Genomic DNA, 21,138 nt, shown 5'->3' with positions numbered 1-21,138 from the left:
ATCATAAGGACACAGGGAAGGTTTACAGCTCCTCCAAGCAGGCAGCGAGCCAGCCATGGAGAAGGAGGAGGAGAAGGAGGAGGAGGAGGAGGGTGGGGGAGATACCCCTTTTGCCTTGGCTCTTTCAGGGCTGCTTCTGGAAAGACCACAAGCTAGGAGAAATCTTTGGCTCTATCCTCACCCTTGAGCTGCTCCAGCAAAGCCCAAGAGCTGCAGCTAGCAAAGGAAGAGGGGGGTGGAGGGGGTAAATTTTCTTTCTTCCCCCACTGCAAAGCTCCTCCCAGCAAAGCTCCAGCCTGGCAGGAGGAGCTGCTTGCTGGAGAAGCCTGTCTCGCCTGCATGCCTTTGCTTCCTCCTCTCCTAAAAATCTGCCTGGGCCAGCCCCTCAACAGCTGCTGTGCTGCTCCTCTTGCCCCTCACCTGCTGTTCAGACAGACCTTCCCACCCATCTCCAGGCCACCAGCTGCACTGGTTTTTTTCCAGCTACATCTTTCTCCTCTATCCAAGCCTGCAGAGCATCTCCATTCCCATGTCCTCCCACTGCTGGACACAGCAAGATCTGGAGGAGATACAACTTCAGCCTGCTTATTCAGCTGTAAAACCAAGATTTGGGAGGCACAGTGCTCAAGCTTCTGTTTAATTCATCCAGAGACCTGTGAAGAGCTCCTGTCTGGCACAGAGAGGGTGACCTGATAGCACAAAGCCTGGGAGAAAAAGCTGATTTCTCACTGTATATATAAATTCCCATGGTCTGCACCTTGAATCCCAACCTGTGGAAAGGAGATCACAGGGATTCACAAACCTTTAGGGATACAAATTTGCACAGAGCACAGCAGCCTCACAGAATGCACAAGATAGGTAAGAAAAATCAACTCCCAGGCTCATTGGAGAAGTCTCCAGAGTCCAAATCAACTCTGAAATTCCAGCTTGCCTTGGTTTGCACAGCAACAGACAACCCTCTGGAGTCCAGACTTGCAGCCACGTCCCCAGCTATCTCCCCAACCATTCCCTCACAAAGTCTTTCTTGTCCTAGTGTTAAGAAGGTGCAAACTGGGCAAGATAGGTAAGAAAATGAACTCCCAGCCTCATTGGAGAAGTCTCCAGAGCCCAAGTCAGCTCTGAAACTCCAGCTTGCCTTGGTTTGCACTATGTAAAATAACCCTCCAGAGTCTAGACTCGCAGCTGTGCCCCCAACTATCTCCCCAAACGCTCCCTCACAAAGTCTTTCCTCATGTCCTGGTGCTGAGAAGGGTTATTGCTCCTTCCTCACAGCGTGTGACAGAAATATTTGTGCAGAGGAAAAAAAGCAACATCCCCCAAGTCAGTACATTAATGTCCTACAATGAAAAATAGATCTGTCTAAATATGCTCAAGGTAATTCAGAATACATTTGAGGTGATTTCAGGCTCTAAACTCTGCCTGTAACAGCATTTCAGGCTGTGTTTATCAGTGCTTTCCCTCTGCTCTTGCATTTTTTTTCCACCCTGGTTATTTTTAAAACATTTGCACAACAACAGAACAAAATGATCATGGCTGAGGGTAGAAATCAGCTTCCCAGCAGTTCAGGAAATTTTACCTCCCCATTTACCGACCTCAAAGTCCTCCCTATTGCAGGCTGGGTTTCAACCTAGGGCAAGGCAAGGAGTCTGATCCCCATCACACAGCAGCAAATCTGCAATGAGTTCTCTCAGCCAAGTCAAAGCCAAATTCCACCCTGGGTGACTGACATGCAGCAATTCAGAGTGACACCAAAGGGCAGAGCGACACCTTTGCATCTCTGGCACAGGAACTCCCATCTGGCAGCCAAACCTGAGGATGTTCCACAAGTGCCAACAGGATCAGACCTTCCTTTGGTTGTACACCAGAGAGTCACACTGGGAAATATCCAGTGTGCCCACTCAGAGAGCCCAGTAAAGCTCTGGTGGGTACCCCGGGTGCCAGCCCAGCCTTTCCTGCTAGCAACAAAGCTGGTGAAGGATCTGGAGAGCAGGGCTGGTGAGGAGTGGCTGAGGGAGCTGGAGTTGTTCAGCCTGGAGAAGAGGAGGCTGAGGGGAGACCTCAGTGCTCTCTACAACTCCCTGAAAGGAGGCTGCAGTGAGGTGGGACTTGGTCTCTTCTCCCTAGTATCAGGTGATAGAAGGAGACAGCCTGAAATTGTGCCAGAGGAGGTTTAGGTAGCAGATTAGGAATAATTTCTTTACTGAAAAAGTGGTCAGGCACTGGAAAAGGCTGCCCAGGGAGGTGGTGGAGTCCCTATCCCTGGAGGTGTTCAAGAAACCTTGGGATATGGTTTAATGGCCATGGTGGTGTTGGGTTGAGGGTTGGACTCATTGATCTTAGAGATCTTTTCCCCCAAAGAAAACAATTCTGTGATGCTGTGACTGTGAATCAAGGAGACAGGAGCTTGAGAGATGACCCCAGAGCAGAGAACCATACATCCTAGAAATGAACCATCCAACAGGCTGCTCCCAGTAACAGATCACCCCGCAGCAGTCCTGCCAACGCCCATTCCACACTCACAGCGCAGCCTGGGGGACCAGCGCCGCGCCGACCCCAGAGCTGCAGAACCACAGCTTCTTTCGCAGCCAAGGGTGGAACCCCAAGCAGCAGCAGAACACAGGCTGCTGTAGGGCTATTTTCCCTATGTTGCAGAGAGAAATTCATCCACTTGGAGCCAGCTCAGCTGCGTTACCTGTGGCAAAGCCTCCCGGTACAGACCACGCACCGGCAGCACACTGCGGCAGAGCCGCACAGCTCGTGAAGCACGAGGCTTGGAAGGGAAACAAAGAGAGAATGGCTTGGGGCTCGAGGGGACCCATCTGTTTTCCAGGAGTATTTATTTATTTATCAATTAATGGATCTATTTTACCTCGTGCTTTTGCACCAGCTTGAAAACGAGGAGTCATAATAACCCTCGAGCCATCCTGCCCCTTATCCATCTGGTCAACAGCCATTCTGCTTTTATTTTCTTGGTAGCATTTTTTTGGGGAGGGTTGTAGGAGGTTTTTGGTGGTGGTGTTTTTTCTTTTTTTTATTATTTCTTTCTTTTTTTTTTTTTTTTTTTTTTTTCCCTTTTAAGCTCTCTGGTTTCTACCAGAGCTGAAATCCACCAATTCCATGACAAGGACATCATCATTAATGATGATAGCAGGAATGATGACATTCCACTTGTGCAGTGTCCCTGCGCCGGTGGATTTCAACCCATTTCACAGCCACCTGCAGTCACCAAGCTGAGGGAGCTCCAAAGAAGCAAAAACTTGGAGAGAGAAACTGAGCTCCTGCTCCAGTCCCAAGATGAGTCTTTAACAGGGTTATAAATAGGAGTCAGGATTGCCAGCACCTTTTCTCCTGTAAACACAGGATGTCACGTGTGGGGATGCTGGGTGACATTTTCCCAAGCACTTCTGCAATTAAACCCTTTCTCTGGCTTCACACCGGCTCAGGATAATTACTGGGAGCTTTTCAGAGGCCAGAGCTTGTTTGCCAGCAGTGGGAACCTTCCCATTGCTGGCTGGGAAAGACCGTGGAACCCTTCAGAGCTTCGGTGCCGCAGCCAGCATCGCTGCTTCGGTATGAGGGTGGTGAGACTTTGGATTGCCCAGTGAGGTTGTGGATGCCTCCTCCCTGGGGGTGTTGAATGAGGCCTTGAGCAACCAAGTATAGTTGAGAGGCATCCCTGCTCATGGCAGGGAGGTTGGAGAAGAAGATCTCTGAGGTCCCTTCCAATCTGAACTGTTCTGCGATTCTCAAATACAGTTTAGGACCCTCTCAGGCACCCAATGCATTTCCAGTGGGTGCAAAGTGCCTCCCTGCTGTAAATCTTCCTCTTTGCTGAGATGTGCTTAGGATGTGGCTGGGAACTGTGCTGCTCTGTGCACAAATCTCCTCACTGATGGCATTGCAAAGAGCCATTTGCATCCACAGAGTCACACAATAGTAGGGGTTAAATGGAACCTCTGGAGATCGAGTCTGAACACCCTGCCAAGGCAGGTTCACTTAAAGAAGGTTACACAGGAATGCATCCAGGTGGGTTTTGAATGTCTCCAGAGATAGAGACTCCACCACCTGTCCCTCTGGAATCCCCTGACTCCACTACATATCTCTCTGGAAAATATCTTTGCAGAACCCACACTATGTACTACTCCACACCCAAGGCTCCAAATCGAAAGGAGGTTGGGGAGGAGCACACAGTTGTGAGCAGGTAGGGTCTGTGCTGGTTGAGAGGGGATGGAGGTGCTGCCTCAACCCTAAATTTATATGCTGCAGCAGTGTCTGCATCATCCATTATTCATGCTGCTCACCCCAGGCTATAAAATGTTCCTTTTAAAAAGTTTTTAAGTAAAAGAGAGTCTCTAAACAAATGACACAGGGTTAAACTCTATTTCCCAGCAAAAAAATAATATTAAATTATTACATCTCTCTCCCCACACACCCCCTGAACGATGCTGCAGCTGGAGGCAGGGCTAGGGATGGAGAGACACAAGGGAATTATAGCCCAAACCATTCCAACAGTTGTTCCCAGCATTAGCTCCCTGCACATTATCAACACTTCCCATTTCCATCTCCGGCACTGATTGTGCTCTGCACTTATGAAGTTGTTTCCACTTTTTTTTTTTTTTTCCTTTCCCTCCCCCCCTTCTTCCTTTCCCTACTATAATATTTAGTCTGCAGCTCTGCTTATTTACATACTTAATTTCTGTGCTGTTTGCAAACACAAATTAGTTTTGTGCAATTACTTTGTGAGCGGACACGGAGCTGATCTGCTTCAGCGGTTTAATGGCGCTGGAAGTGACTGCACAGGACCATATGGCTCTGGAGATATAATCACAATATTACCTGCACATATTAGTTACATAACAGCTATGTTCTAATTAGTGCAGTTCAAAGACAGGAAGAAAGGAGAAAAGAGAAGGAAAAAGTGGGGGGGAGGAAGGTGGGAACGGAAGAGGGGAAAAGGAAAAGTCAAAGAAAAAAAAAGGAAAGAAAGGAAAGAACAAAAAGGAAAGGAAAAAAGGAAACAGGAAAGGAAAAAAAGGAAAGGAAAAAGGAAAAGAGAAAGGAAAAAGAAAATGAAAAAGGAAAGGAAAAAGGAAAGGAAAAAGGAAAGAAAAAAGGAAAAATGAAAGAAAAAAGAAAAAAGAAGAAAGAAAATGGCAAGAAGAAAAAAGAAAGAAAAAAGAAAGAAAAAATGAAAGAAAAAAGACAAAATAAGGAAAGAAAAAGGGAAAGAAAAAAAGGGGGGAAAGGGGGAAAAAAGAAAGATAAAATGAAAGAAAAAAGGAAAGGAAAAAATGAAAGAAAAAAGGAAAGAAAAAAGAAAAGGAAAGAAGGAAAGAAGGAAAGAAGGAAAGAAGGAAAGAAGGAAAGAAGGAAAGAAGGAAAGAAGGAAAGAAGGAAAGAAGGAAAGAAGGAAAGAAGGAAAGAAGGAAAGAAAAAAGGAAAGAAAGAAGAAAGAAAAAAGAAAAAAGGAAAGAAAAAAGAAAAAAGGAAAGAAAAAAGAAGGAAAGAAGGAAAGAAGGAAAGAAGGAAAGAAGGAAAGAAGGAAAGAAGGAAAGAAGGAAAGAAAAAAGGAAAGAAAGAAGAAAGAAAAAAGATAAAAGGAAAGAAAAAAGGAAAGAAGGAAAGAAAAAAGGAAAGAAGGAAAGAAAAAAGGAAAGAAGGAAAGAAAAAAGAAAAAAGGAAAGAAAAAATAAAAAAAAGAAAAAAGAAAAAAGGAAAGAAAGGAAGAAAAAAGAAAAAAGGAAAGAAAAAAGAAAAAAAAGAAAAAGAAAGAAGGAAAGAAAAAAGGAAAGGAAAGAAAACAGGAAAGAAGTAAAGAAAAAAGAAAAAAGGAAAGAAAAAAGAAAAAAGGAAAGAAAAAAAGGAAATTAAAAGTGAAATTAAAAAAGGAAATAAAAAAAAAGGGGGGGAAGGCATAAAAAAAAAAGAAGAAAACCAAGTTAAAATAGAAATGAAAATTCAAGTAAGGATAGAAGAGGAAATCTGAGAAAACAAAGAAAAGGAAATTCAAGGGAAAAAATAGAAAAGAAAATGTAAGAAAAAGTAGGAATGGAAATCTGAGAAAAAGTAGAAATGGAAATCCAAGATAAAATGGAAAAGAAAATCCAAGGAAATACAGAAAAGGAAAGCCAAGGAAAAATAAAGGGAAGTTCAAGTAAATACAGAAAAGGAAACCTAAGAAAAGCTAGAAAAGGGAATACAAGAAAAATAGAAAAGTCAATTAAAGATAAAGTAGAAAAGGAAATCTGAGGGAAGAAAAATAGAAATGGAAATCCAAGATAAAATGGAAATGGAAATTAAAGGAAAAATAGGAAAGGAAATAACAGGAAATATAGAAAAGGAAATCCAAGAAAATACAGAAAAGGAAAACCAAGAACAAAGAGAGAAGGAAAATGAGGAAAATGTAGAAAAAGACAAAAACCAACAACAAAAGGAAAGACAAGATAGAAAAGGGAAAGTAGCAAATAAAAAGAAAAAGAAAACCAAGAAAAATAGAAAAGGAAACTAAGAAAAAATAGAAAAGGGAAACCAACAAAAAATAGAAGAAAGAAAAACAACCAAAAATGGAAAAGGAAAACCAACAAAAATAATAGAAAGAAAAAAAAAAAGAAGAAGGAAAAGGAAACAATAACACAAAGGAAGGGAAGGCAAAAAGGATTCCCTGACCCCATGGCACTGGCAGCGTGGGAGAGTTGAGCTCTGCAAGAAATTGATTTTATGACAGAAGTGAAAAATCAGGTGAGAAATTGTTTGGGTCAAATGAAATATTTTGTTCAGCCAGAAAATAAAGGTTTAGTTTCTTTGTCAGCTTTTCTCTGTTTCAGTGTGCTTGCGTGACCTTAATAATCAGGATTTGTTACTTCTCTTTTTTCTTTTAAAGGTAAAAAAAAAATAAAAAAACAATGAAATTCAAATAATGTAATTGAGACAAAAATCCCAGCTGTTTCTCTGCACAAATGAAGTTTTTCTCGACTGCTTTTTCCTTTCCCCAGCCCAAAACTGCTGAGTCAATACTTCTGTGCTAAAAATCATGGAATTGTTTTGGTTGGAAGAGACCTTTTAAGATTCTTGAGTCCAACCCTTAACCCAGCACTGCCAGGTCACCACTAAACCATGGCCCTCAGCATCACATTTCCATGGCTTTGGAATCCCTCCAGGGATGGGGGATCCACCACTGCCCTGGGCAGCCTGAGCCAGGGCTTGACAAACCTGTTGGGGAAGAAGTTATTCTTCATGTCCAACCTAAACTTGCCCTGGTGCAACTTGAGGTCATTTCCTCTTCTCCTATCACTTATTCCTTGGGAAAAAAAGACCAACACCCACCTCAGACCTCACTTTCCAGGGAAATTAATATTATACTGAAAACCTGTACTGGGATTTATTGGATGGAAGCTTTTCACCACCTCCCCTGTGAATGGTTCCATACAAGGTACCAGAGTAGGATTTGACACCATTTCCCTCATTTCTCCCAGGTTTTTGCTTGGTTTCTTTCTTGAATAAGGCCAATTTTTGATGAAAAGAATTTTAACCACATCAGGACATGGGGGAATCCCTAATTTTTCCCCACAAAAGTCCCTGGGGCTGGTGACCTCAAAATCATAGAATCATAGAATGGTCCAGGCTGGAAGGGACCTCCAAAGGTCAACCAGTCTGACCTCTTGGTCAGCAGGGACATCCCCAACTAGATCAGGTTGCTCAGGGCCTCGTTGAGCCTCACTTTGAATATCTCCAGGGAAGGAGCCTCAACCACCTCCCTGGGCAATCTGTTCCAGTGTTCCACCACTCTCATAGTGAAGAACTTCTTCCTGATATCCAATCTAAATCTGCCCTTCTCTAGTTTGAAGCCGTTGCCCCTTGTCTTGTCACCACAATGGGTGGCTGGGCTTTCCCATTCATCCTCATCCCTGGTGCCACCAGGACAATTCGACCTGAAAAGAGTGGAGATTCCCTGGAGAGAGTGGGGATCCTATCCCTGATGTCCCAGAAGACTCTCAACATGCAGGGACTCTTTCTGAGGGATACCTCAGAGGGATACCTGTTTCTGCGATACCTCTTCTCTCCCTCTAAGGATTTGGCAAAAGCAGATTTTTGGCTCCTCTGCAGCTCAAGGGGGTGAAAGGATGGAGACAAGGGACCTGTTAGCCACAGGAGCCTGCTGGCAGCAGTGGTGGCAGTAGGCTGGCTGCAGCAGCTCAGTCTCCACGGCCCATTTAGTCAGCAGGCTCTGCGTACAAGCAGCCAAAGACCTCGCGAGTGCAGCGTATTTTATGGTCTGCTAGGAAGCGGCGTCAGAACACAAATTCATTTCACGTGCACTGAACAGCCTCCAGACTGAAAACCTGCTGGCCTGGAGTGATGACAGCCCCTGACCTACGCATGCAGGAGCATCACAGCATGGTAGGGGTTGGAAGGGACTTCTAGGGAGCATCTACTCCAACCCCCTTGTAAAGCAGCCTCACCTAGAGCAGGCTGCATACAACGACGATGTCCAGGTGGGTTCTGAATGTCTCCAGAGAAGGAGATTCCACAACTTCTCTGGGCAGCCTGCTCCAGGGCTCCAGCACCCTCACAGTAAAGGAGTTTCTCCCTAATTTCAAGTGAAACCTCCCTGGGTGTCCAGTTTGTGCCCATCATCCCTTGTGCTATCACTGGTCACACTGAAAAGAGCCCAGCCTCATCCTCAGGGGCAGCACTGAGAAGATCCTCTCTCAGGCTGCTCTTCTCCAGGCTAAACAGACCCAGGTCCTTCAGGCTCTTCTGCATATTTGTATCCTCCCCTGGACTCTCTCCAGCACTTCCCTGTCCCTTTTGAACTGGGGAGCTCAGAACTGGACACAATACTCCAGATGTGGCCTTCCCAGGGCAGAGCAGAGTGGGAAGAGAACCTTCCTCAAACTGCTGGCCACACTCTTCTTAATGCACCCCAGGAGACCATTTGCCTTCTTAGGATTTCAGCTCACAGTGATACAAGGGCACATTGCTGGCTCATGGTGAAGTTGTTGTCCATCAGCTCTCCCAGGTCCTTCTCCACAGAGCTGCTTTCTAGCAGGTCCAAGCATCTCAGTCTGATTTTCCTCATGGTCCCTTTGGGTGCTGGGGACTTGGAATCATCTCAGAGCCTCACCTACTCCCAGGAAATCAGAGAATCCTCTTTTTCTTTTTAATTGCCCTCTTCCCTTGCTGCTTGCAAGACACTCTTTATTTATACAGTACACCTCACTTCCAAGGCATCGCTGAGAGCTCTATGCAAATATTAATTACCAAGCCCTAGGTGGTAAATTATAAATATCTGTTCTCTCAAGATTAAAAATCCAACATTTAATAATATTAATAATGATAATAATAATGATAAAAAAGACTGCACTGTGGCACATAAAGTGATACATGAAAGAGCCCTCCTTCGCTCCAGGGCTGCAATAAAATACACTAGACCCCAAAAAAACAACTGAAATGACAGAGGGTTGGTGCTTAAAGGCCAGGGCAGGCCACCAAGCTACCCAGCATCTCCAACAAGATCACTGAGGTGCTGGAGTGTGTCCAGAGATGGGTAATGAAGCTGGTGAAGGGTCTAGAGAACAGGTATGATGAGGAGCAGCTGAGGAACCTGGGGGTGTTTAGTGTGGGGAAGAAAAGGCTGAGGGGAGACCTCATTGCTCTCTACAGCTCCCTGAGAGGAGGTTGGAGTGAGGTGGGGGTTGGTCTCTTTTCCATAGTAACAAGAGATAGGACAAGAGTAATGGCCTTAAGTAGCACAAGGGAAGGTTTAGGTTGGATATTAGGAGAAATTTCTTCACTGAAAGGTTTCTCAAAGACTGGAACAGGCTGCCCATAGGGAGGCAGCTGAATCTCCATCCCTGGAGGTGTTGAAAAGATGCAGAGATGTGGTGCTGAGGGGCATGGCTTAACATCAGACTTTGCAGAGTTAGAGAAGGATTCTACTGGATGACCTGAAAGACCTTTACCAACCTAAATGATTCTATGATCCTCACACAGAGAATTCCCTGAGAGGACACCAGGCATCTGCAGCCTTGCAGAACACAGGAAGACAATGGAAGGGCTGTGTGGAAGTCAGTGCAGACAATGATGGGTAGGAGCAAAGATTGCAAACATCTGGTAAGCAGCAGAGAGAGTTCACATCCCCTGAGCACCTCTCCCCTGCCTGGCCTTTATCTGGAGCTGGAAACCTCTGCTGGTGTCATCTCCTAGGTAAGGCAGAGGAGAGCAGCATCCCTCTGCTTGCCCAACACTGACTGTACCCAGCAGGATTTCTCTGCTACACAAGGTGTCAGCGTCCTGACACTGCTGATGGACAGGCTGGGTCCAAGGCCAGGTGTAATAAGGAGAGCAGCTGCTTCTTGATTCTGCTCTGGGATCTCTTGTCCTTGCAGAACACAATTCTGGGGTATTCTTGACACTTGTTCCCCAAGCAAAAACTGCCACAGCTGACAGTGAGGAATGAGCAGAGCAGGGAACAGTGGAGATAAAGCCCTGCAGCGATAAGAGACCTGGGGTTGGTTCTCCTCAGCCACAGCACAAGGCAGCTGCTGGGGCTGCTGCTGCCCTGCCTGCTCACAGCTGGGGCCAAGTACAAGCAAGCAAATCCCAACACAGAACCCAGCTCCAAAACCTTCTGGTTGCCCTTTCAAGGTGGCACAGAATTGTTAATGTGGGACAGCTGAAGTCCAACCCTGGGCAGATTTACACATCTGAAAAATGTGTAGACCTGGCACTTTAGGACATGGTTTCACAGGTCATGGAATCACAGAATCACAGAAGTGTTGAGGTTGGAAGAGACCTTTGAGATCATCAAGGCCATCCACTCACCCAGAGCTCACACTCCCACCACTACTGCTAAACCACTGCCACCAAACCATGTCCCTCAGCACCACATCCATGTGGTTTTCAAACACCTTTAGGAATGGTGACACCATCACCTCCCAGAGCAACCTGGTCGAGTGCTTGTTAGGATGAGAGGAAACAGCTTCAAGTTGCACCAGATAAGGTTTAAATTGAACATGAGGAACAATTTCTTCCCCAAAAGGGTTGTCAAGCCCTGGCCCCAGCTGCCCAGGGCAGTGGTGGAGTTCCCATCCTTGGAGGTATTAAAAAGCTGTGGAGATGTGGTGATGAGGGCCATGGTTTAGTGGTGACCTGGGAGTGCTGGGTTAACAGTTGGATTTAATGACCTTAAAGGTCTCTTCCAACCAAACCAATTCTGTGATCCAGGGGATATCCAACTGTATCTAAGGGATAGAGCTTCAAAGAGATGATGAGAAGGCAAATCTTTCTCCTCCTAGTCTATCTCCTGCCACAACACATGTCACTGTCAGACATCTCAGTTCTCCTTAGCAGCTCCTGCAGCTTTTGCCACCCTCCCCAGGTTCTTCTTAGCAGTAAGGCAAACCCACCAGCCACAGCTTGCCTCCAAAACCCTGTCCTAGGAGCAGTTTGCCTCAATTCCTGCTCTCTGCAACCCTTCCCAAACCCACTTGGGTTTGGTTTGAATGCTCCAAATACATCACTTCCAAACTGGGGGATGGGATAGGGCAGATAATTTTTTTATTATTATTTTTAATTTTGATTTTCTTTGTTGGCTACCTGCTGGCCTCCCCTTTCCTTGTGTAGCTCAGAGCAATCAAGAGAGAGGACAAAAAGCTCAGCTTCCCAAAGCAGGAGAGGCAGGCAATCAGCACTAGTGGAAAGGACACGCCGGGAAGTCAATGAAGATTGGAAATAACATTTACAAAACGGGGACTCAGCAGGCTCAGGGTACTTTGCCTGGCTGTTTGAACAGTGTGTGCTCCTCTTTCCCTTTGAGTGCAGCAAACAGCTGGTCTCTAAGTAAGGGTACCTGAGGATAATGATGCTGGTGATGATCACTGCAGTAGCCTCCCTGTGCTCCAGCCGTGATTTCTGCCTGCATGGCCAGCAGAGCCCGTGCAGCTGACTTTGAACACGTTTGGGGGTGTTTAATGATTTGCTTTTTCTGTTGGCTACCTCCACGCCAAAGCCCAGCAACGCTTGAGGGATCTCGAGCAGCTCTCTGTCCCCACACGTGGCTGGCAGCAGAGCTAACTGCTCCGCAAGGGGCAGGCAGGAGGCTGGACACAGCATCCTCCTTCCGCTGCTCTCATTTTGCACAAAACATGAAGCAGAAATAGGCAGTGGCTCAGTTTGCCACCTAATTTCAAAGGCTGGTGCCTCCAGCTGCCTCTTCAAACCATCCTTGCAGAGGAAGGAGGCTTAATTCGGCATTCGTTTAGCAAGAAAAAGCATGGGTCCTACAAAATCAAAACCCACCCAACATGAGCAGAATGTCACAGCTATTTACTGCTCACCCACGTCACAATGCCCACTGGATTGCTGCTACAGCTTCCTCCCCACAACACACATCCCATCCTCAAGCAACAGCCACAGTAAAGCACAAGAGGAACAAAGAGGAGAGGCACAAAGAGATGGACAGGGACAAAAACATCCCCGACCAGCAGATTTACGAAGGAATCTTTCCTATAGTCACACAAAGAACAAGACTAACACAGAGTCACAGAATGCTAGGGGTTGGAAGGGCCCTCTGGAGATCATCCCATCCAAACCCCCTGGCCAAGCAGGATCACCTAGAGAAGGTCACACAGGAACGTGTCCAGGTGGGTTAAGATTAGCTCCAGAGATGGACACTCCACAACCTCTCTGGGTAGCCTGCTCCAGTGCTCTGCTACCCTCGAAATAAAGAAGTTCCTCCTCATCCTTAGATGGAACTTCTTATGTTTGAGTTTGTGGCTGTTATCCCTTGTCCTGTCACTGAACACCACTGAAGAAAGCCTGATCCCACCCTCTTGACACCCACCCCTTAAGTATTGATCAGCATTGATGAGATCTCCCCTTAGTCTTCTCTTTTCCAGGCCATTTCTTCTTGGACAGATTGGGGGTTTAAGGTGGAAACCACCTCCCTCTTTCCCCCTTCTCTGCCCCAGAGTGATGACCTCATGCACACCCTACTTGTCATGAAAGCTTTTGCCCATCTTGGCCACCACCAGCATTGCAAAGGAGATGAAGCAAGCTGGGCTATCAAAGTGCCACCTTCTCTCCCTACACACCCATAGCCAAGGACCTGCTTAGCTACATAACTCCCAAGGAGCAGAGTAAGTAGGACCTCTTATAAACTATGCTACATCAAGACATATGGGGAGCAGCAGCCACAATGGCCTTCTCCTGGCCCTGATTCCTCCCCTCACCCTGCCATAGTCCTCCAGCCCCAGCTGTGGTCCATGGGTCCAATTTCACAGCTGCTCAGTTCCAAATGGGTCTTGTGCTTCCCAGCTGCCCTCATACTCCCGCATTCATCTGCCATCAGCTTCAATTAGGAGAGGTTTCATCACTTGCCACATCCAACCCTCTGTGCTCCAGCTCCTCCAAGGCCACCTTCCTCACCTACTCCATGCTGAGTGGCTTTAAAGCTTGCAGTCACTGCCTTGGACCCTTGTCCTCATCTCCTGCCCTGCCAGCTAGGAAACAGCCTGGTGTGGAGGCACATACACCCCTGCCCCGTCGACGGCCACCTCTGCCAGGTCTCTCCCTGCCTGCTCTTGCTGAGCCATGACGCAGAACTGAGCTGAAGAAATCAAAGCTGATTCCAATCTTATTATCCAACACGGCCCTATCAGCTGAGACAGCGACATTTATCACATTAATAGGAATGATAGAAGAAAACTGGGATCCTGTCCAACAAGAGCACTTTATCACATGTTGCACTGTCTTACAAATCCAATTATCACCAGCCGAAGGTCTTAACGGCCCTCCAAGAGTGGCTCTGGAAATGTTAAAAGACTATAAAAGCACTTGTCCAGAGCCTGCAGGATGGCCTTTGCCAGCCCATGGGAAGAAGCATCCCATGGTTTTCAGGAGAGAGCTGCAGAGGTTTCATAGAATCCTAGAATGGTTTGGGTTGGAAGGGGTCTTGAAGATCATCTAGTTCCGAATCATCTGCTAAGGGCAGGGACACCTCCCACCAGCCCAGATTACTCAAGGTCTCATCCAACCTGGCCTTGAACACCTCCAGGGAGGGGGTATCCACAACCTCCCTGGGCAACCTGTTCAAGGCCAGGTCAGATAAGGCCTTGAACAACCTAGGCTCGTGGAAGGTATTCCTGCCCATGGTGGGAGGTTGGAACTGGATGATCTTTAAGGTCCCTTCCAACCCAAATCATTTTGGGATTCTAAGAATTCTTTCTAGTTCTCCAGACCCAGAGCAGCACCAGGAACAGGCATGATCTCAAAGGACTTTGCTGCTCTCTTGGCCTTCTGGCTTCTCTCACTACAAAAAAACTCAAGCAAAGCTTTTCTCTGTTCTCACTGAACGAGTAACAGCCAACTCTACATCAATTTTCTTTCAGCTGTTCAGCTAAGGCTTCGTCCCAGCTTGATCCAAAACGATTTCTTTGCCCATTTTCAATATTGCAAGTAAAGCAAAAATCAACAGATTTCCCCCCCCTCCCCACCTTACCTCCATGGTTGCTCTAATGATCACCCCTTAAATAATTTATCCACTCCCCTTCTCTACATCCGCCCTTCACTCATCATTACCTAAGCATGCTTCAGCATTTCTCCTTCTGCCCCACTTCAGCTGCTGCTTGTGGTCAGGAAGGATGACCAGGGGAATTCATCACAGCAGGACAAGCTTTTCATTTCATTCTACTCCACTGAACATCTATAAACAACAGCTTCTTATTTTTGCCATCTCCCTCCCCGTGCAGTAACTTTGCTATTCCCCCAGGCACACGTGGCATGGACACACCTCCTAAAGCCACCTCGAGTTAAGCATCTGGGCACCATTTGTCTTTGAAAGCCTCCTTTGCACTTCAGCAGGATGCTGAGACCAAGGGAGCGTGATGACAGGAGTGAGAAAGACAAGGTGCAGGGCAGTGGAAAATCCCAGCCCTTGCCTTCAGCCACAGGAACCTGCAGCTCTGGCTTCCCAGCAGCTCAGGAGAACAAATTCTCCTCTTGTTTGTGCTTCTCTAATGCAGGCCTGGCAGGGTACGAGAGGGGAACTTGGGCTTCATTTTGCACTGGTTTTCATGATGGGTGCAGGGAATTTGGAGTTGGGAGGCACCTCAGCCCACTTCAGAGCAGTGGGATGTCTCATCCTGGGTGAGAAGAAATGGGACACATGTTCCCCTTGGCTACTTTAACCTCCTAGGGGTCATCAGAAATATTCCAGGTCAAATTGGATGGGACTTTGGGCAACCTGACTGATGACCCTGCTCACTGCAAGGGGTTTGGACTAGATGAAATTTAAAGGACCCTTCCACCCCACACCATTCTCTGATTCTATGATTCTAACAGCCCTGCTGACAACAGTCCTTCATCCTGTTGGCATCAACATGGGCAGTTTTATGGCACAGAAGCAGAAGGCATGTGCCAACTTTAATAGAGTCATAGAATGAAGAGTCCTCTGGGGATCATATAGTCCAACATCCCTGCCAGAGCAGGTTCACCCAGAACAGGTTAGCCAGGATCACAGTGCCTAGGTGGGTTTGAAATCTCTCCAGAGAAGGAGACTCCACAACCTCTCTGGGCAGCCTGCTCCAGGGCTCCAACACCCTCACAGCAAAGTTTCTTCTTAAATTCAAGCGAAGCCTCCTGTGTTCTAGTTTGTGTCTGGGCACCACTGAGAAGAGCCCAGCCCCATCCTCATGACCTCCACCCTTAGCTCTTGCCAAACAGCCTCAGGTCTCTCAGCTTCTCCTCCTCACAGAGATGCACCAGGCCCCTAACTTTATTGGAGCAGAGGTGACACTGGACAGGGCTGAAGCATCCCTTGATTCCTGCCCCATCACTGGAGAAGGAGACAGAGCCTATGGCAGGAGATTTATCTGAGCCCTAATTCAGCACATCCCCTGATCGGATACAAAGTTCACGGTCACAGAGGCTTTCCTGGGCAGCACTTCAACATCCTACACAAGCACAGCAGGTCCCTATAATCTGGATTATTTCTGCCTGCAGGAAACCTGCTCTCCAGGCATAAAGCTGCCATAAACCCAGCCTCACCCTCCTGAAACCTGCAAAGGCAGAGCAGCTGCTGCCTCGCATCCCCTCCGACAGCATTGCCATCAACCAACACATCCCCATCCCGCAGGGCCAGCCAGGGAATCCCTCTCCTGATTCACATCCCACTTTTCCAGGCAGTCTGCTAAAGAGAGCAAAAAGCAGATAAAGTGTCCCCATTCTCCACAAGGTCCCCCCCCTTTGTGGCTGTGCCACAGGAGAGAGCAACCTGCTTATCCATAGTTGGATGGCATTAGCAGTGCTGGGAAGGAAAGGGTCTCCACCGTGCTGCTCGTAGATATTTAAAGTGATTTAATGGTTGTCATTCATTATTAATCATGGTTATTAGAAGGATGCCTATGAACACAGAGAGAACAGGAGCTTGTGAGGCTAGGCAGTGCACAAACATGGAGCGGAATAAAAAGGTTCCTTCTAGGAAAAGCCCTGCTCTGATAAAACAGCATTGGCTGGAAATATTTGGATTTTGGGGGGGAGGGGAGGGTAAGGAAAGAAACACAGCCACAGACATTTCATAAAAGCTTTCCCAGCTTTTAATCCTGGCATGTTTCATGGCTGCGTGAGCCCAGCAGGACTTGCTGCCCTCTGCTTATTCATGCTGGGGTGGTCTGGGAGCCCCTGCAAGGGACATGAACTCAACTGAGATAAAAAAAAAAAATAAAGATGCTCCCTGCCTCCAAGTATCCCCCTCCAAAAAAAAAACAAAAAACAAAAAACAAAAAAAAACCCACAACTCCTGGTCAATATAAATCCCAAGACAGTGGGGAAAAAAATACAGCAGATTTGCAGAGCACTGTGGACATTCAGGACATAAAGAGAGGTTTTAATAAGCACCATAATGGAAATTTATGTCAGGGTCCACAAAATATTACAGATGGTAGCTTATGTGGCCCTTGTATTAAAAACAAAGTAAATTCTATTATCCTAAAGCAATAGATGGAATTATAAAGCATAAAAAAAAAAAAAAGAAGAAAAGAAAAAAGAAGAAAAAAAAAAAAAGAAATGGAACACACTCAGCTCCTTCTCCAGCAGCATGGGCACAAACCAGCTCTGCATCCCTGCCCCAGCATCCCACCCCTGGATGCTGCCCCTTATAAATCATTTTGTTGCCTTCACTCAATCTTAATTAGAACCAAAAGAAGCTCCCAAGGCTTGGACAATGGAAAGGACCATCTCTGTGTGTGGACAGGAGAGAGATGGGTGACAGGGAAGAGCCTTGGATGCAGCAGGAGACGGAAGGGAGAGAAAACAGAAGGAAAAATGGAGCGGAGGGGGAAGAGGGGAAGGGAAGAAACCAGAAGAAAACAAAGGTGTCTCATCCCAGCACAGGATCCATGCCCATGCTGGGTCTCCCAGCTCTCTAGCCCATTTCTCTGCCCTGGGAGGGTGGAAGGACTTGGAGGTAAATTAAGAAATTACAAGATGTTATCACACTCCTCACTTCTCACCACTTCCCTGGTGGATTACCCAATTTACTCCCAGTAAAATATTTCCTGTGCCATTCATTTTTTCAGAACTTGGGGGGGGGGGAGGAAGGAGGGAAAATAGAAGAAAAATCCCACAGCTCAGCCACCACCTTGTTTTTCAGCTTCTTGAGGTTTTGCTCAGCTTCAGGAAGGGCAGAAGTTGCTAGGGATAGCTGTTCACTGCAGTTTGTTTTAGCCCCTTAAAAGCACTTACAAGGTGGATTTTCTTCCATTTCCACAGAGCTCTGCACACCAATGCTGAAAGCTCTGCTAAGAGCAGCTGTCAGGGCACATTATCCAGAAGGGCTGACACCTCTGGAGGAAGGAAAGTTGAAGTTCTGAGTGAGAATGAGGAGAGCTGAGTGCCAAACAAGGAGTTCATTAAAAGAGAGGAGGACACCATCAAGAATTTATTAATCCATTTGGAGATTTGTTGCTTGGTTGGCTGACAACACACCAAGGTGCTGCTTTGGCAGGGAGGACATAAGGTGTTTTACCTGTGCTGCAACCATTGTCTGGTGGTATTATCCCCTAAAAGGAGGGATTTGTTCTTCCAACTGAGTTTTCTAACAGCACATCGACTGTATCAATGACAGTGGTCTACGATCCTCTTGCAGCATGAGCTCTCTTGATGGTCAGACTCAATGAACTCAGAGGTCTTTTCCAACCAAAGCAATTCCATGATTCTATGATTCTCCTAATTGTTTTGACCATCTGGCACAGGTTAGGATGAACTCCTCTTGGAGATGCCCTCTGCTGATCCCAGATTAATCTCAGAAGATCTGCTTACCCACCACCAACCCACACTTGTGGCTCTGCACTTTGAACAAAGGAATTTTGTCCTGAGCACAGAGTTGGTCCAGTGGCCATGAAACATCTTCCAAAATGCACAGCACATCCTCCATGGTCTCCATTAGCAGCCTGGTTCAGGAGAGCAGCAAGCACCAGAGGTGCTGCTTCATCTCATGAGGTATTATCACCTGTATGACAATGACACCCTCAGCTACCTCCCCAAGAGCAAAATCCAACACCCCAAACAACAACCCAAGGCCAAAATCCAACACCCCAAACAATAACCCAAGGCCAAAATCCAACACACCAAACAATAACCCAAGGCCAAAATCCAACACACCAAACAATAACCCAAGGCCAAAGTCCAACACACCAAACAATAACCCAAGACCAAAATCCAACACACCAAACAATAACCCAAGGCCAAAATCCAACACACCAAACAACAACCCAAGACCAAAATCCAACACACCAAACAATAACCCAAGGCCAAAATCCAACACACCAAACAATAACCCAAGACCAAAATCCAACACACCAAACAATAACCCAAGGCCAAAATCCAACACACCAAACAATATCAGGGAGACACAAAGTTGACCATCCCCAAAGAGGCATGCACCTGCCTCTGCCCATGGACAGCCACCACCAGCTGGGCAGGACACAGCAAGAAGCAGCAAAGAAACAACTTTTGGGGAAGTTTGTTCCAAACTCCCATCACTACAAAACCATTCCATGGCTTGAAAAAGATTTCGCAGCCCTTCTGCATTTGTTTTGTTTTGTTGTTTTTATTTTTCAATGTTTATAAGCTAAATAGTTCCCTATGGATCATTCTCAGGTCTCGTTCCCTATGTTAAAGGAATCTCTTATCCCTAATCCCACCAGACCAAGTCATGGCACAAGATGAATGTGTCCAAGAAGCAGCATGGCAGTTTATCAAGCAAAAAAAGTTAGCAGCAGCACATTGGAGAGGAAGGAGGAGGAGAAGGACAGCAGAAATGTCACCAGGACTTGACTCAATCCTGCAAGTCACTGTGTCTTCCCCCCTGAGGCTCCTGTCATCTCTCAGCTCATTTTAGACCAGTGCAAGGATCAGCAGCAATTGGAAGTCTGGAGTTTTTAATGCCTGCAGCCTTAGCTTTCTCCTGGCAGAATTCAGAGGAGCTCTGAAAACCCTTCGCGAAAGACACTGAAGGTCTCTCTAATTGGCGCAATGCAGCACAGAAAAGAGAGGTCCAGAGCAGGTGTAAGAAAGCCAGTTTGGGTACCAGGAGTTAAGAGCATGGCAGCACTAAGCCCTGTCCCAGCTAATTAACCCCTGCAATCAGCAGGGTGTGTTTATTTGTTGAGGATACCACAACTAAACCATTTTCCCTGTATCTCTGCTAACAGGAGTGAGGGATGAACCAGATTGCCCAGGGAGGTGGTGGAGTCACCATCCTTGGAGGTGTTCAAGAACCATGTGGAGAAGGCATTCTGGGACATGATTTAGTGGGCATGGTGGTGCTGGGTTGATGGTTGGACCTGCTGATCTTAGAGGTCTTTTTCAACCTTAGTAATACCATGATCACTACACATCCCTGATGTCCTGGGCCTGGGGCTGCCTCTGCTCGCTCCAGGTGAGGGTTTTCCATGGCTCCTTTGCAGCCCTGCAGACATGATGCAGCTCACTGCTGGGCAGCACCTTCCATAACCCAAACCATCACAGATCTCAGCAGCTCGGAGCAGCGTCACGCTCCCGATGCAAGGAGAAAGATTAAAATCATGCAAGCAGGGCACAAACTCCAAAGCTGTTCAGTGAGAGAGCGCAGCCCTCCTTGGCAAATACCACCCAAAGGAGCCATCTACCTGCTGCTTCTCCATCCAGCCATGCTGCAGGGCTTCCTGAGAGGCAGTGGGAACTGGAAAGTCTCTTTGACAAGATGAAAGGCGATTGCATTGGCATTGCTGAGCCATCAGAACGATTGGTCACAGGATGACTATGGCTGGAATCATAGAATCACAGGACGGAAGGGGTTGGAAGGGAGTTCTGGAGATCACTGAGCCCACTCCACCTGCTAAAGCAGGGTCACCCAAGATCACGATGTCTAGGTAGGTTTTGAAAGCCTCCAGAGAAGGAGACTCCACAGCCACTCTGAGCAGCCTGCTCCAGGGCTCCAGCACCCGCACTGCAGAGAAGCTTAAGTTCAAGTGGAACCTCCTGGGTTCTGGTTTGTACCCACTGCTCCTCATCCTATCACTGGGCACCACTGACAAGAGCCCAGCCTTTAGTATCATCAAATGCATCAAAGTCTTTGCTATAATCCATTTAGTTTCCTACTCTTAGAGCTGTTGGTCCCATAGACCAATATGGATACATATGGACTGTGCAACCTGCTCTAGGGGAACCTGAATTAGCAAAGGGGGCTGGACTAGGTGATCTCCATGGGATTCTCTTCTCCCAAATACATAGTGATAGGATGAGAGGCAATGGCCTCAAGCAGCACCAGGGGAGATTTAGATTGGATATAAGGAACAATTTCACTGCTGCAAGAGTGTTCAGGCATTGGAACAGGCTGTCCAGGGAGGTGACGGAGGCCCCATCCCTGAAGGTGTTCAAGAAACCTGTGGGCATGGTGATGTTGGACTTATGTTTGGACTTAATGATCTTAGAGGTCTTTTCCAAGCTCAATCATTCATGATTCTATGATCTCCAGAAATTCTTTCCAACCCCTATCATTCTGTGATTGCAACCAACACAAGCAGTGCCAGCCCGAGCAGGCACAAACCATAAGGGAAACCTTACAGCACAGGCTGAATTTCCACACAAGCACCATGC

The 21,138-nt window shown here is 46.9% G+C and overlaps 1 protein-coding gene across 3 annotated transcripts in view; it reads right to left on the bottom strand.

Moving 5' to 3' along the window:
* LOC128978005 (protein CEPU-1) overlaps positions 1-21,138 on the bottom strand; it is a 459,628-nt gene that overhangs the window by 121,312 nt on the left and 317,178 nt on the right. The gene's annotated exons all lie outside the window — the stretch shown is intronic.

Source organism: Indicator indicator, chromosome 34 (genome assembly GCF_027791375.1).
Source record: "Indicator indicator isolate 239-I01 chromosome 34, UM_Iind_1.1, whole genome shotgun sequence".
In the NCBI taxonomy this organism is placed as follows: Eukaryota; Metazoa; Chordata; class Aves; order Piciformes; family Indicatoridae; genus Indicator; species Indicator indicator.
This window is presented reverse-complemented; position numbering and strand designations above follow the sequence as displayed.